This window comes from Uloborus diversus, chromosome 4 (genome assembly GCF_026930045.1).
Source record: "Uloborus diversus isolate 005 chromosome 4, Udiv.v.3.1, whole genome shotgun sequence".
NCBI lineage: Eukaryota > Metazoa > Arthropoda > Arachnida > Araneae > Uloboridae > Uloborus > Uloborus diversus.
This window is the reverse complement of record NC_072734.1, coordinates 130,747,570-130,764,031: the sequence shown is the minus strand read 5'-3', so window position 1 is coordinate 130,764,031 and position 16,462 is coordinate 130,747,570.

Genomic DNA, 16,462 nt, shown 5'->3' with positions numbered 1-16,462 from the left:
CATAAAATATTTTTTTTTTTTTACATATTTTAAGTCAAATTGCTGTATAAGTTTTAAAATAAGTTACAAAAAACATTCACAGAAAATTTCAAAGCAATAGAACATCAAGTTTTTAAAATATAATGCGCGAAACTCCAAATTTTGCGTTTTGAGAAAAATGCGTTTAAAGTGGGCGTGGCTGTATACTGTCAAACGCGAATTCCGAATAAATTTTATTTAATATCTCGGGCAGTTTTTCTCGTATCGATAAAAACTTGATACTAAAATGTTCAGAATAAATGGCAGTACAACATATTCGTTTTCCTAAAAAAAAAAAGAAAACGTTTTTTTTTTTAAGTTTAAAAGTACTTAGACCCCTTAATTTTAAACGTAACTAATTAGCGCGAAGACATAGTCATAAAATAATATATCATGTACTGTTTGCATATTTTTCTGATCATTGAAAAAATTTCTTTAATAAGTGTTAGTGTACGCCTTCATTATAGTTCAAAAATAAAACATTTACTTTATTGTTGAAAAATGAAAAGCCAACACCTAATTTTAAATTCCATCACGTGGGATAACAGCACCTAAAAATTCAATATAACTATATTTTTAAAATAGTGAATAAATGAATTGCATTGTTTCTGTAACTATTGAAGTGTTCAGATAACTTTCAGGAGTTAGTTTTTATATATAGCCGTAGAACTGCAAATTTTTATTCACTTCAAGTTAATAGAAAAATATGTTATGGACCTAACACCGCTTTCTCTTCAGGGGTGCCCACAGAAGGGATTATGCCGCCAGTTGCGCCATCAAAATTTTTGGGGGGATTTTAAATTTTTTTAAATTTATTTATTTAAAATCATTTATTGATTTATTTTAAGTCGAATTATTTATTTTACTTAATTTTATTCTGTTAATATTTTATTTCATTTATTTATTAGTTGCCGTGTGTGTGTTTATGCTATTGGTGTAGTAAAGAACTTTCTAATAAAATAATAATTAAAAATAAATAAATAAATTTAAAAATAAATTAATTAATTTTAAAATTTAAAAATAAATTGATAAATGTTTAAAAAAATAAATCAAATAAAAAAATAAAGCTAAAAATAAAAGAGAGAAAGAGGGTTGAGAGAAATTTGGGGGGGGGGGATTTGCGCCATTGAACTTGGGGGGGGATGAGCACCCCTGTTTCTCTTTCATCAATTAAATGAAGTTAATATTTTTAATAACTCAAAAATATAAACTGGTGTATTCGTGCAAGCACATTAAAACTAATATTTCCTAAACGCATTTTTTAGACACTTTTGTAAACCTATAATTATAGTAAACATGAAGATTTGTACTTTAAAATGTAATGAGTGGTGAAGTTTTTGTCTGACAAAAATACTGTATGATAGTGTCTTGGACTAATCAAAAGTCATTTTATACGATTTCATCCCAAGTATCGTGAACCGATGCAGAAAAGACATTTAAAAAGGTTTTTTTTTTGTCGAAAAATATATCCATAAATATAGCTACATTTGCCAAACTCACTCCTGATTCGAAATATCATTTACCTCATTTTTCACCAACTTGTCAGTATGTCACCAAGTTAGCAAAAATATTTGGCGATGCATCACTAAGTGGTTGCCAATTTATGACATTATTTTAGTCTGCATTGAAATTAAAAAAAAAAAAATCCGTTTGCGAACTTCTTTTGGAACAATCGAACGCATGCAAAAAGGGTGCTGCATAGCTAGATCCTACTCAAGCTACTTACAAAAGCTCAACCTTACGCTACAGATTGTTTTTGAGTTCTGCGAGGTTCATGCGTACGAACAAGTGTTAGTACGATAATTTTCCCGGGAGTGCAGAAATTAGATATTCTGGATAAACATACACAGTGTGATCTAAAAATTACCGACCTTTTTAGTAGTAGGATAAAATAAGCGTGATAACATGTTTTAGAGCTTATATTTATTCCAAATATCTTCCATTCAAATCAAAACAACGTTTTGAACGGCCATTTGAATTTAGGAATTTTTTAATTCAGGTTTTGGGAGTTACCTGAACCCCCTCCCCTTTGGGAGTTACCTTGAGCAGCGTGGCACAGGTGCAAAAGAATGCACTTGTGCCACGCTGCTTGAATTGGGCGGTTTCCTTCTATCAAAAGTACTGCTTTAGGTCACTGAAATTGATAGAATGAGGGGAAAAAAACATGGAGCCAGGAAAATCTTATATTTTTGAAACGTTAACTTTAAATAATTTTTTTAAATATCCGATTTTTTTAAACAAGGCGTTGTCTTTAGGACGTCACAAGTGATGTACTTTGGCGCATCTCCACTGGCGTGCTGATGTTTACGCTTGCTGTTTACCTCATTTCTCGATTATGATACTTCAGGAGCGAATTAAATATTGAGCTCTATGCTTGTTATCAACCATATCGTTGCCAGTACATAAGAGTGAAGAAGCGAATTTAATATTGCGCTCTGCGCTAATAGCATCAGTAAATGGCATTGCATCATTTGTGACGATTTCATGTGCAGACGCGTAAAAAAGAAATTGAATCTGCAAACCGATTAAAATGGTTTTTTTTTAAATATTAAACTTTCTCAAATTTTAAAAAATATTTTCAAAATTTTTGAAACGGCCCCATTGCTGGAACATCATCGTAAAAAGCTCTTTTCAATCCAGTTTTCAGTTTCGGGGACAGAAAAGGGATTTGTGTCTTCGATTCACCTGATTTACCACCATATGGCCATTTTTTGTTCCCAAAACTGGAAACTACTCTGAAAAGAGTTTTTGTCGATGCTGTTCCAGACTCTCATGCAGCTGTGACACAGGTGCTAAAAAACATTCTTAAAACCGAATTTAAGAAGTTTATGGATAAATGGGTTGACTGTTTAAAACGTTGTATCGAGTTAATTGTATTCTATGTTGAATAAATATTAGCTTTAAAGTATATTGCCAGGCTCTTTTTATTCTATCACTAAAAAGTTCGCTTCTTTTCGATCGCACTGTTTAAGTTCGTAGATAAACGCATTCGGAAGTAACGAAAAAAGTGCGCAACCTTCATACGGGAGTGAGTAAAATCAAACATTTAGGCGAAACTTAAGGGATACTGTTTTAGCGAATAAAAGACTTCCTGATAACTCGTAAACGGAAGTGAAATGCATTAATTTACAGCACATGAATAAAATATTTCACACACTGAGTAGTATCACTAAACTGAAATGTTTAAGTTCGCTCATTTCACTGTTTGGACTAAATATCTACAGACGAATTTGGAAAGGATCAAAGCATGGGAATTATTTTCATGGTCTTGATTTATGCAACTTTCAATGACAAAAATTAAATTCTGTCCAAAGCATCATCCGGACATCACACTACCTCATTGTGCGACTATTAAATAATCTGTGTGTGTGTTTTTTTTTTTTTTGATAACTCATAAAAAAAGAAGAAATGGTGCTTGGATTCATGTACGTGCGTTATAACTAAACGTAGGAGAAGAACGTGTGTAAAGAAAAACAAATGTAATCTAATAATGCCCTAGAGGAAGTAAAAGAAATATTGTAGTTTCTCCTTGGGCTTCCCTTCGTGATCCGTTACAGAAAAATCCTTTAGAAATTTATTTCTTCAAATTTCAACTTTTCATTCAATAAGGTGCTAAATACCGAAAATAACACCAAAATGAATTCAGATTCAAAACGTCATTTTTGTCGCCAAATTTGGCGATATATCGCCAAGTTGGCGACAGAAACTTGGCGGTTCATAACTTGGCGATATGTCGCCAGCATTATTGCATTGAAATTGACACCAAGGAAGTAAAAATTAAGATCGCAGATAATTATCCACTGCAATTCAATGCGGTTAGTTCGTTATACAAAATGGTTTCAAAAAATAAAATCTTACCTCAATATTCAATTGAAAAATCGCAGAGAAATCACTTTTATGTTAGCAACTTGAAAGTTCTCCAAATGACGAAGAACGATTCTTGAGAACGAAATATTGTTGGGGTAACAATTGAATACCATTGTTGTTATAAGAGTAAAATGTTGTTATATTGTTCATTTTATCCAACAACGGGAATACACATGTTTGTTGGTGCGGTTATGCTAAAATTTAAGAAAAAAATGAAGAAAATATATTTTGAAACATATTTTTAAACATCAAAAAACATCTTTAGATGTCAAAATTTTCAAAAATTGAAAAGAAAAAAAAACATGCTCCACTTTTTCCTCAATTTTAAACATTGCTTAAAAACACAGTTTTTAAATTTTAACCGCCGTCGCAGTGGCGCAGCCACGGGAGGGGTTTTGGGGTTAAATCCCCTCCCAGAACACAACCACATTCATTTCCTCCGTTAAAATCAAGGGAAAAAAGCATAGTATTTGAGCTTTTCCAAGCGGATTAGGTTTCAGCAAAATATCCTACTGCTTTTAATGATCAGGAAGCAGTCAGAAGTTACTTTTCAATTCTTAAATATAAAAGTTGTATTTCATGATGAGCACCCCACGTTCTCACTGGTATAAGATAGCTAAAATGGTGTCGATAAAGCAAAGCTCTACAAGGTATCATGGTCCCTCAGCACTTCCATCACTTCACAAATCCTTTTTAGGGACATCTAGATAGAGAGGAAGCCTACCGCACCGGATTTTCTGAGGCGCTTACTAATTTTCATCGAAATATCGAAACCGTTATTAGCTAGCATTTGACATTCATAATGAATGAATGTATTTGAGGAGGAGGTTTTAAATGATCTCGTGAAAAACACACAAAAAATGAATATAAGATTAAAGTTGTTGTTGTTGTTGTCTTGTGCCAGCTAGGCTGGCAATTTGGGGTGCGTTGCTTCACTTTTCTAACTGTACCGTAATTTGGTGTGAAGTCCGACTTCCACAGTACACACATGCCATAGGGACCCGTTCATTGTGTAAGCAACCATTCACAGCACAACAACACATTCACGCAAAGGAAGGACAAGGACAGGAGAGAGAAAGAACATCCATGCTCGAGCCGGGATTCGAACACGGAACCACCTCATCGCAGTCAGATTCCTCTGACCACTAGACAAGATGGTCAGCATAAGATTAAAATAAAACTAATAATAAATATTCTGTGCTTTTTCCCACTTTCTTCGTTTCATGGTGATATCAATACGACTTATTAATTGTTTTTAAGCAGTTACTTTGAAAGAATAATTACAGATCTGTAGAAATTCTTTGATATTGAATAAGTGCGCATTGTAAATGAATGGGAAAGAAGAAACAATTTTCAATTTTGAAAACCCCTCCCGGAAAAATTTTCTGGCTGCGCCCCTGCCGTCAGAGTTGATAACTCACTTAAAATGTAATATATAAAGCTGCATAGTGTCATAACGAATACAGCACCCACTCCGTCTCTAATGAGTCGCTACGTTTGGGGCAAATATTTTGCAAAATTGCTACATTTGGATATCTTTGACTAAATTCTGGAACTAAGACTTATCATTTCGTTTAAATATTTTTCAGAGATTACCATGGTGCAATGCGGTCACTGAGAAACATTTAGGCACCAAGAATACCCTCCTTAAAATGGCATTAAATGAGTTTAAAAAATACAGGGTTCGTACACTCCTTTTGCAAAAAGATCAATTCATTAGAAATCAATCCGATCTTTCTCTGGTACATTGGTGGTAGAGCCCGTACAAGTGGAGAGTGGCTTCAAAGTGTGAGAATTTTCGGTTTTTGAAAATAATTTGATACTGGTTTAAGCATTGAAGGAGGGAATGATGATATGGGTAAGAGGCGATTATCAGAGGGTTTAACCTGGTAGAAAAGTAGAGGAATCAATTGGCATCTTTCACAAGACAGTCAACTCACCAGGAACATATGCCACTACCATTCTCATCCCCGTCAGTAGATCAACCTTTTAGTTGATTCAACTCATCAGGACATTGCCAAACTTTCGCTCTACACACGAGTAAACTAGTTGAGTCAATTCGGTTCTGTTTTAACAGCGCTGTGAAACAGCTTTTTGAATAAATTCGGCTTATTAGAATAAAAGTTGATTAAACTACATTGCATCATGTGAACAGAACAAAAAAGTCAGTCAACTAGTTGACATGCCATTTTTTCGAAATGTTGTTGCAACTTACCACATTGTGTATGGGAGGCATAAATGTTGTTTATTGTTAGCGTAACCAACAGTAGCGTGCGTACCTAGGGGGTCTGGCGCCTGTGGCGAACTTAAGAAATTGCGCCCCCCGCCCAGCGTCATCCCAATGGGAAGTACTGGAGGTCAATGTGACCCCCCCCCCCCCCAAAAAAAAAAGTTTTGGGGGGAACATTTTACTAATTGATTTGGCAAATTAGGGGACAATATTGCAACTTTCATGTTCTTAGTTTTTATTTTTAAATTGTTTTCAATGATGCTCAATTTCCCTTCGCATTAGATGTTATGTGTATGGAGGTGTGTTCGTGCTTGAATTTTATCATTCGGTACAATTGGGATTTCATTCGGCATATTCAGAATTCTCCCCTTCCCAAAAATTTTAATTCTCCCCCACCACTTCACATAAATTCAATAAAACGGATAATATTTGCAGTTCGTTAGTAAATATGAATAATGTACGTTCTTGAGCTAAATGAGAACGAACATTTTTCAGTTCTGTTTATAGCAATTAATTCATTATTATTTTTTTAAAACAGCTTCAACTTTTAATAGAATTGTTTCAAATTAGTAGGAGAAGGTACAATAAACATAATTTGCACATTCACTAAATTAAAGAAAGAAACCTTTTTTTTTTAAATAAAATTCCAAACATTTGTAAAATTCTATTTTTATTAGGAAAGCAAAGCAAAAACAAAAAAACATTGCTAATCTGAAATTGACTAAAAAACACGATCGTTTACACACAGGCAAAATAAAAATACTACGATGGAGGTCAGAATTATGAGGACGCACAGAAAAGTGCACAGTAAAAAAAATATATATTTCTGAAATACATCAATGACTAGTCGACCCGTGCGGAACTCCGCACTGTGCTTCGAATCGTTTCATAAGACATTTTGCTCTTTAAAAATTTCAAAGAAAGAACATTATGAAGAAGAACCGGAAAAGGTAAACGGAAAAAAGTAAGCGCAATCATTAAAAATGTGGCTGAGTGACTCGTAAAAAAGCAGTAATTTTGCATGTGAAAATAAAGGTTGTGGCAAATACAGTTCTGCCCATGTGAGCATCTGACGGAAAAAGAAGAAACATTAAAGAGATATTTATTGACACGGTTTCGAACTGGCACCATTCTGATTAACAGCACGGCACTCCAACAAACCTAGCAATTGTGCCTTCCTTTTCGAATGCTATTCATTGAAGGAATGCGTAATAAAAAACAGCAAAAAATATTTTTTCCGGGAATAAAAAGATTATGCGTCTATGTTTTGTCATTGCCAGCATGATACGATTTAAAATTATTTGTAAAACATGGAAGTTGATTAAAGAATGAGGAAAATCTCACGTAGCGATTGAAAAAAAAATTCTAGAGAAGTAATAAATTCTATGGAAAATAAGTATTTTTATTTTTGAATATTGAACCATTTCCCATAGCAGGCTGCTTTAACCGTTACGGCTTAAATGCCCGCACATGTTTTTCTCTTAATCGAACGCTTAAAATTCAAAACCAAAAACAGTTGAACTGATTTCATTTTTTAAGTGTAATTTTTCAAACGTAGACAAAATGTTTTTTTTTTTTCAGCCGAAAGCAGAGAAGTAGAAAAGGATTTCTTACTAATGAAGTTGATAATAATTTTAATGTTTTATATCGTATTCGAATAAATAATTAAAAGTTTACTGGGTGAAACTCGTAGTTACAATTTGGCGTAGTATTTTTTCATTTGTACAAAAGGTCGAACACTGCTATTAGAAAAATCTACAATTCATTTCAGCATACAATGAAAATGTTTTTCTGCACAAAAAAGATTCCCTTGAGGTAAATCTAATACCTTTTTTATGCTTACATTATGTTTAGTGGTCTGGACGGAGTCAGGGCTTAAAAAAAAAAAGAAAGAAAGAAAGGAAGAACACCCTTTGATTAAAAGTCAACGTATCTGAATGATAACTGTAGCCTGGATACAGGAGTCGAAACACAAAGTAGCATTCCCACTGCGTTTGTTTTAGTACGTGGGTTATCTGTTGTGTGTTATGAGTACATGTAATGCGTAATATTAATGTAAATTTGCTATTATGTCGGACAGCCCGGGCTTGCCTGAAGTTCAGATAGTTTATAACCTAACGCTCTACTGAAAAAAAAATTATCAATTTAACCGAACAACTAAGTCCAGTGCTTTTAAGCTTTATTAAAAAAAAAAAAAAGCACACACGTTAATTTTTTTTTCTTGCCGAAAGCGAAGCAAAAAATTGGAAAATTGTATTGGAATTTTGCTTTAAAAAAAATTTGCATAAGAACTATAGGCTGCATCAAGGTTTTGGAACAGCAAGGGGAGTTTCCGAAATAATATATAAGATAAGATATTGAAGAGAAATGTTTTTATTTTTGAAAATTTTTACAATTTGTTATCGCAGGCTGCTTGAACTGTTATGGCTTAGATGGCAGCACGTGTACATCATTTAATAGTATGGTTAAAATACAAAATAATTTGAACTAAGTTCTTTTTTAAGCGTAGCTTTTAAAATGTAGTAAAAATGTGACAGGATGTTAGTTTTTTTTTTTTTTTTTTTTTTTTGCAAAAAGAAGAAAAAATATATATTTTACCCTTCAAATTCAGGTAGAATTTTTTTATTTGTACAAAGAATCAAAAACGCATTAGAAGAACCTATATTTCAATATACGATTTATTATTTTTTTATGAACAAAAAACAATTCCATTGTAGTCTGAAATCTTGAACCTGATATTTATATTTTCGCTTACATTATGCTTTAATTTTCTTACTGGAGCCAAAGTTAAAAAGAAAATAATAAAAATCCTTATAATTAAGAATCATTTTAGCTCTATGTTGCATCAAGTTTTCATAACAGCAAGGAGCGTTTCCATCTCATCCATTCTATTCCCTCATGTTTGTTATTCATTGTTATTAAGTGCTCATGTAATGCGCGATATTTCTCTAATTTTTTGATGCAGACTGTCCAGACATGGGGCCCGAACACACATTCTTCTGGTTACCCGTCGAACGCACTGCCGATCAAGCTATTCAGCTCTGTCGGTCACTGTGCAAATTAAAGTTAAAATTGGACCGAAAACCTCATTCTGGCTCTTTAAAACAGGTGTTTTTTTTTGACAGAAAAAAAAAACAATTTTTAGACCGCGGGTCTATTTTTCGTCAGTAGCCAGCACGATAAGCTTTAAAATAAGGTGTAAATCAAAGAAATCGATCAAGAATTGAGGAAAATCTCGCGTAGAAACCAAAAACAGGCTGCAGAAATAATATATAAAGACTTTATACACAAAATGCCTTTTTGTGCTAGAAATCATTGAGGAATGCAGAACATTTGAAAATACAAAATATAAATGTTTTACCGTGATTTAAAAAAAGTCATTGTTTACAAGAAGTTCTGTCTAGAACTAGAAGAGCCTATTTTCCCGTATACCCATACTACTTTCTAGTACCTGATCAATATTCTCAAAAATAGCTAAAATCGCAAATTTTTTCAATTATATTTTTAAAATACTTTAAGCTGATTTGTAGGACTAAAATATTCCTCACTCATCTAAAAAAAATTAGATGCATTAAAAAAAAAAAAAAAGAAAGAAAGAAGGAAAGAAAAAAAAAAACGAACAAATAAAATAAAAGCAACTTTTAATCAAAGCAGCTAATGCACTTCTTTCCATTAAAAAAATCTTTAACAGCTTTCAAAACGAAAAAATAATAATTAAAATTAATAAGTTCATTAAAATAAATACATCATATCAAAAAAAAAATCGTTTCTTTTTCCCCTGTTGCCAAAAAAATTTTTTTAAATAAATTAATGCACTTACCCAAAAAAAAAAAAAAAAAATTCGCAACTCCAACGAACTATAGGGGGCACTGAAGTCACTGTCTAATGGCGGACTTAAAAAATAAAACAAACGGACATGGTAACGAAGAAAATGCTAAAAGTGTTGTGATATTTGTTCGTACGTATGATTTTTTTCGCTTTATTCTTTTTAAATTAATTTTCAAAGTCTTGTGGATATTCTGGCCCACGTAGAAAGAAATGAGAATTCAAGAAGCATTACTAAACGTCAAAAATTAATGCAAACTACGTAGTTCGTAGTTCTAAGCAGCTATTTCCACGATGTTGAATTCGATATTTATCAATTCTTGATAAAACAAAATAATAATTGTGGCCTGACAAGAATAACAATTAATGCCAGAAAGTTCAATATGACATTACAAATTGTTATCGAAAGAAGATGATACTTTTTTGCCTTGCTTGGCTAGCGCTTATTGTTTTACATTTGTAGCTGAGTTATTTCTCTCGAATTCCCGAATCGGTTAATTTAAAAATTTTCTGTTTCGATTTTTCTAATTTCTGAGTTACGATTTAATTGTGTCATGTTATGCAAATCATCAACAAAATTCTCACGGATATATGGTGGTAGTTTTCTTTTCAGTTGATTGACCATTATTTCTTTTCACTTATCGAATTCTGTAATCTTACTACCATTTTATTCCACTCATGATAAAAATTAAAAATGGTTTAACTAAAAACGCGAAATCTCGCCAAGGCTACTTTGCTCGCCCTATACTAAAACTATAACCCTAAACAAATTTGGCGAAACCTTTCAGCTGAGAATAAAAGGAATAATGTAAATTCTTTCTCGGTTATTCATTTTGTTCTACGATAATATATTCAAGAAAATATTTTGCATACTGTCCATTCCAACTAAATACTGCTGTAAAATATGGTAAGTTTAATTAATTTAAGATTAAAAAAAACCCATATTCTTACAAATTCATACAAAACAATAAAAATTTTTACCTTGTATAACGTTATCCAAGTTTGTTAATCCAGAATTTTCGCTTTCACCAATTATTAAGGAAATAATGAAAACTAACATTATTTTGAGAAGCTCGAGAATACTACTAAGGGACGAATTAATTTCTGTAGCTGAAAGCAAACTAAGACACATCGATTGCGTTAATAAATACTCAGAACAAACTGCCTGTGTTTACGTCAACAGACACACGTGGAACGCAACGTGGCAATGTTTTAGTTTCATTTGCAGTTTTGTAAATCACCGCAAGGTAGCGTATTCGAGCGCTGGAGTTCCGAATAAAATGTCAAATTAAAGAAATAATTTTCATTGTCAAAAAAAAAAAAAAAAAAAAAAATCGTCTGCGCATATTTTCATGTAGAAACATAAATGACTTCGAGTTTATTCGCCAAAAACTGAGTACCTAAATTGAAACTTTAGCGTAAAAATAAAAACAAGTCATATCAACAATAATTATTTCACAGTTAAAACCATAGCTGCGGAGTCGGAGTCGAAGTCAATCTCATTTTGAGATAAAGGAATCGGAGTCGTATATCCAAGAATCGGAGTCAGTCATTTGTCCTCCATGTATAAATTTTTGCCAAAGCTACGAAGTCAGAGTCGAAGTCGGCTAGTCGGAGCCCGATTAATTGTCGGGCACAGGAGTCGGAGTCAAGTGCCCATAAATTCTCGGAGTCGAAGTCTGGAGTTTGGCGTCAAAAGTTATTTTCAACAAAATTTGTTTGAAGTAAATCCGCTTTGAAGTACGGAATCTACATTGACTTTCAGTTTCCCCGTAGGCGCTATTGTTAAGGGATTTGAACTGTTTAAAATTGAACGGAAAATTGTTCAAATCAAAAAGATATTTTATATACAAGTTTTTCATCAAACGCTTTTTCCTACAAAGTTTGTTTGAAGCAAATTCGCCTCACAGTTCGGAATTGCCTTGAATTTCCCCGTAGGCGCTAATGTTAAGTTTTTTTTGAACTGTTCAAAATTGAACAAAAAATAGTTCAAATCAAAAAGTGAAATATGGGAATGAGGTGTCCTCGCCGAGATCTTTCGAACAAAAAAGTTTTTCCGAATCGGACTATTCATTCAAAAGTTATTAGGTGGGGACAGACAGACCGGCAGACATTTTTCCCCATCTCAATACCCTACTTTCCAATTTTTAATTTTTCGATATTTCTTTAATAATTTTATTTTATTTTATTTATTTATTTATTTATTTACTTTATTTATTTATTTATTTATTTATTTGACTTTTTTTTGTTTTTCGCGATATTTTTAAGATTTATTAAGCCTTCTTTCATGCTTTTTTCTTCTTTTTCTGAATTTTACTGGGAAAGTAGGCTAAAAATGGACAAAATTACAAGGACAACAAGCGTTTTGCCCTGAAAATCCCTAGTAATCAATAATATACCTCTTTTTTTCCAGTCACTTTTATCAGCCTTGATTTCATGAAAGTTGAAGAACGTTCCTGAAAACTTTTATCCTGGGTTTTTCGATGGAGAAAATGAGTTTTTGCTTGTTTTGATATTAAGTACCATTTTTTCATACTTTGGGTGCCAGAATGCCTCACAAAGTTTCCATTAAACTTAGGTCGAGCCTTTTGTGCAGCCAGTACAGTATTTTTTTAAATAAGCACAAAGGAATTATTTTGAAGTTTGCGCAAACATATGTACTTACTTAGGTATTATCCTGCTGGAACAAATTGTTTAAACTCGTAATCCTTATATATTATTTCTGTAGCCTGTTTTTGGTTTCTACGCCTGATTTTAACCAATTCTTGATCGATTTCTTTGATTTACGCCTTATTTTAAAGCTTATGGTGCTGGCTACTGACGAAAAATAGACCCACGGTCTAAAAATTGTTTTTTTCAGCCGAAAAACCTGTTTTAAAGAACCATAATGAGGTTTTCGGTTAAACTTATAACTTTAATTTGCGCTATGACCGACAGAGCTGAATAGCTTGATCGGCAGAGCGTTCTCTTCGTAACCAGGAGAATGCGTGTTCGGGCCCGCGTCCGGACAATCTGCAACAAAAAATTAGAGAAATATCGCGTAGTACATGAACCCTTAATTAAGTGAATAACAACTATGAAGGAATAGAATAAGTAAGAAGGAAACGCTCCTTGCTGATATGAAAACTTGAAATGACTTTGTGCTAAATTACTTCGGAATTGTACGTTTTTCTTTTTAAGCTTTGGCTCTGGTAAGAAAATTAAAGCATAATGTAAGCGAAAATATAAGTAACAGGTTTAAGATTTCAAACTACAATAGAATTGCTTTTTGTTCAGAAAAAAATAATAAATCGTATATTGAAATATATATTTTTCTAATGAGTTTTTGACTCTTTGTACAAATAAAAAAATTACTACCTCAATTTAAAGGGTAAAATATATATTTTTTCTTCTTTTTGCAAAAAAACAAATAGCTTATCACATTTTTACTACATTCGAAAAGCTACGCTTAAAAAAGGGCGTAGTTTAATTTATTTTGTATTTTAACCGTGCTGTTAAATGATGAACACGTGCTGCCATCTAAGTCATAACGGTTCAAGCAGCCTGCGGTAACAAAGAGTAAAAATTTTCAAAAATAAAACCATTTTTCTTCAATATCTTATCTTATATATTATTCCCCTCTCATTTTAAAACTTATCAGGCTGGCTAATGAGGAAAAATAGACTTACGGTCGAAAAATCAAGTTTTCGAAAACACCCCTTGCTGTTTCAAAACCTTGATGCCTGCAGTTCTTATGAATTTTTTTTTTTTTTTTCAGTAAATTTCTAATGCAGTTTTCCAATTTTTTACGTCGCTTTCGGCAAAAAAAAAAATGCCTGCGTGTGTGTGTGTGTGTTCATATTTTAATAAAGCTTAAAAGCACCGGACTTAGTTTTTCGGTTAAACTGATAAGTTTTTTTCGGTAGAGCGTTCGGCTATAAACTATCTGAACTTCGGGCAAGCTTGGGCTGTCCGACATAATATCAAATTTATATTAGTATTGCCACAAAGTCAATTCTTCTCCCAGCCGGTGTGGCGTGATCGGGTAGGCTTCGGACTACCACCTCGACGACCTCGGTTCGAAACCGACCGCGGGTCGGTGATTTGAAAAGAGAATTAATCGTATGTTCTTGTAGTTATCTTTATTTGTTTTATTTCCTGTTCTAGTAGTTTCTAGAATGTTTCAAAACATGTAAATTTAAAATATGCAAATCTTGCATTCTGGAATCTTCGATCACTGTATATAAGTGACTTGTTTCTCTGTCTGAGGTAGTTCTCAGCCGAGTGTAGCTGTGGTGCTCTGTTAATAAACTACGTCTCTTGCTTTACCTAGAGTGTTCACTTCGTCTCCTTACACTATCTACGTGACAGTTCTGGTGGAAGCGCCGGGTAATCCTTCTGCATCCTGGAATCGACTGGACTCCGAAGGAGTAATCGCTTACGAGAAATTCCGCCTGAGTACGGACTATTCACACCGCCTGGCCGAGTAAAGAAAACCAAGGACATGTCCACGGATACTAATACGTCTGAGACCAAGCCAGTGCTAGCCACTCCACTTGTGCAGCAGATCAGAAATCCTTCCGTCTTTCGCGGAGAACCTGGGCAAGACCCAAACAAGTGGCTTAAGGAGTATGAAAGGGTTGCGCATCATAATAAATGGGATGACCTTTTCTGCCTGTCGAACGTTTACTTCTTCATGGACAGTACTGCTCGGCAATGGTTCGAGAATAATGAAGACAAACTGACTTCCTGGGAGCTGTTTAAGGCCGAATTAGGAAAAATCTTTGGCGACAGCAAACATGCAAAGCAAAAAGCTGAAGAAGAACTGAAGAAAAGAGCCCAAAGGCCTGGAGAAAGCACGACATCTTATATCCAAAGTGTTCTGGGACTTTGTCAAGAAATAAACCCAAACATGTCAGAAGACGACAAGGTTTCTCACTTAATGAAGGGGGTAGCAGAAGACATCTATCAGACACTGCTAACCAAAGAACTGAAAACCACCGGGGACTTTATTAAGTGGTATCAGTACATCGAGGACATGAAACAAAAGCGGGTTGCTCGAGTGAAATTCGATCGCCTGCCGAACGTCGTCCCGATGGCTTCAATGGACGAAGAGACGGACTTAGCTGCACTTATTCGCCAGATAGTGCGAGAAGAGGTCCAACGCCTGCTCGCACCAAGTACAGAAGTTGCTCCGCAGCTGCAATCAATCGAGGCAATAGTCAGAGGGGAGGTGCAGGACGCCCTTGCACCTATCTCAACTTCATGTGACCCGTGGACGGTGGTGCAGAAACCACCACAACGACCCCAACTGCCCATCAGAAGACGACCAATACCCGTGGCCGAGCTTCGACCCAGGAAGACTGACATGTGGAGAACTACCGACAACAGACCAGTTTGCTTCCACTGTGGTCGCCCCGGACACGTCGTTCGGTACTGCCGCGAGCGACGAGCTGTTTTCGATGCTTACCGGACCAGCCGAGGAAACGCCATGGACAGCCGAGCCGAGACGAGGGATCACGTCGACTATAGTCAAGCAGCCGCCAGAAAAGTCTCGCCGAGCCCCACTAGAGGACGATCACCGACACGCCGCTACAGAACGCCGTCACCTTACCGCCGTCCCAGTGTCTCTCCTAGCCGCCGCCACGAGGAAAACTAAGACCTGCGACTTCCCTAGGAGGTGGGGTCGCCGCCGAAGAAAATCCTCCGACTGCTTCGAAGATGTCCGGAAATCATCTTGAGGTTATGGTCGATAATCATCCAGTACGTGCTCTTGTCGATTCCGGAGCATCTTCTTCCATTATTTCCGACCAGTTTCGGCATCATCTCCGTAAAACTATGTTCCCGACCAAGGATAAAGTCTTTCTGAAAGTCGCTGATGGAACTTATGTCCAGCCGCTCGGGAAATGTGTGCTGCGCTTACAGATCAACGGACGTATCCAGCCTTTTGAATTTACGGTATTGCCGAGTTGTAGTCATAGCGTCATTCTTGGATGGGACTTCCTGGAAGCAACACAAGCCGTAATAGACTGTGGAAAATATGAGTTGACACTCGACGACACACTACTGGAAGTTCCAGAGCGTCAGACGTGGACTCTACATGCTATAGACGATTACACAATACCTGGACGTTCTATGGCTAAAATACTCGTCAACAGTGATAGTGGAGATCACAATACTGACATGATCGTTGATGGAAATAGAGTCCTGCTGTTAGAAAAAGAACTTGCACTTCCTGCTACAGTCATCACATTGCGTGACGGCCGAGGCGAACTGTGGATAGCCAATGGACAAGCTGCAGCTCAAATCATACCAAAGGGTATGGCTTTGGGCCATGCGGAAGCCATAAACAAGGACTATATCAGCACAATAAGCGCCACAGAAGCACCTAGCAGGGTTCAAACGAAAAGTAGATACAGTTATGTCGACGACTTTAGTATGTTAGCACCGAATCTTACTGATCAGCAAAGAAAGAAGCTTTTAGACGTGCTTAAGAATTTCTCCGAAGTTTTCGATCAAGAGAGAGAATCGCGATCCCTGAGA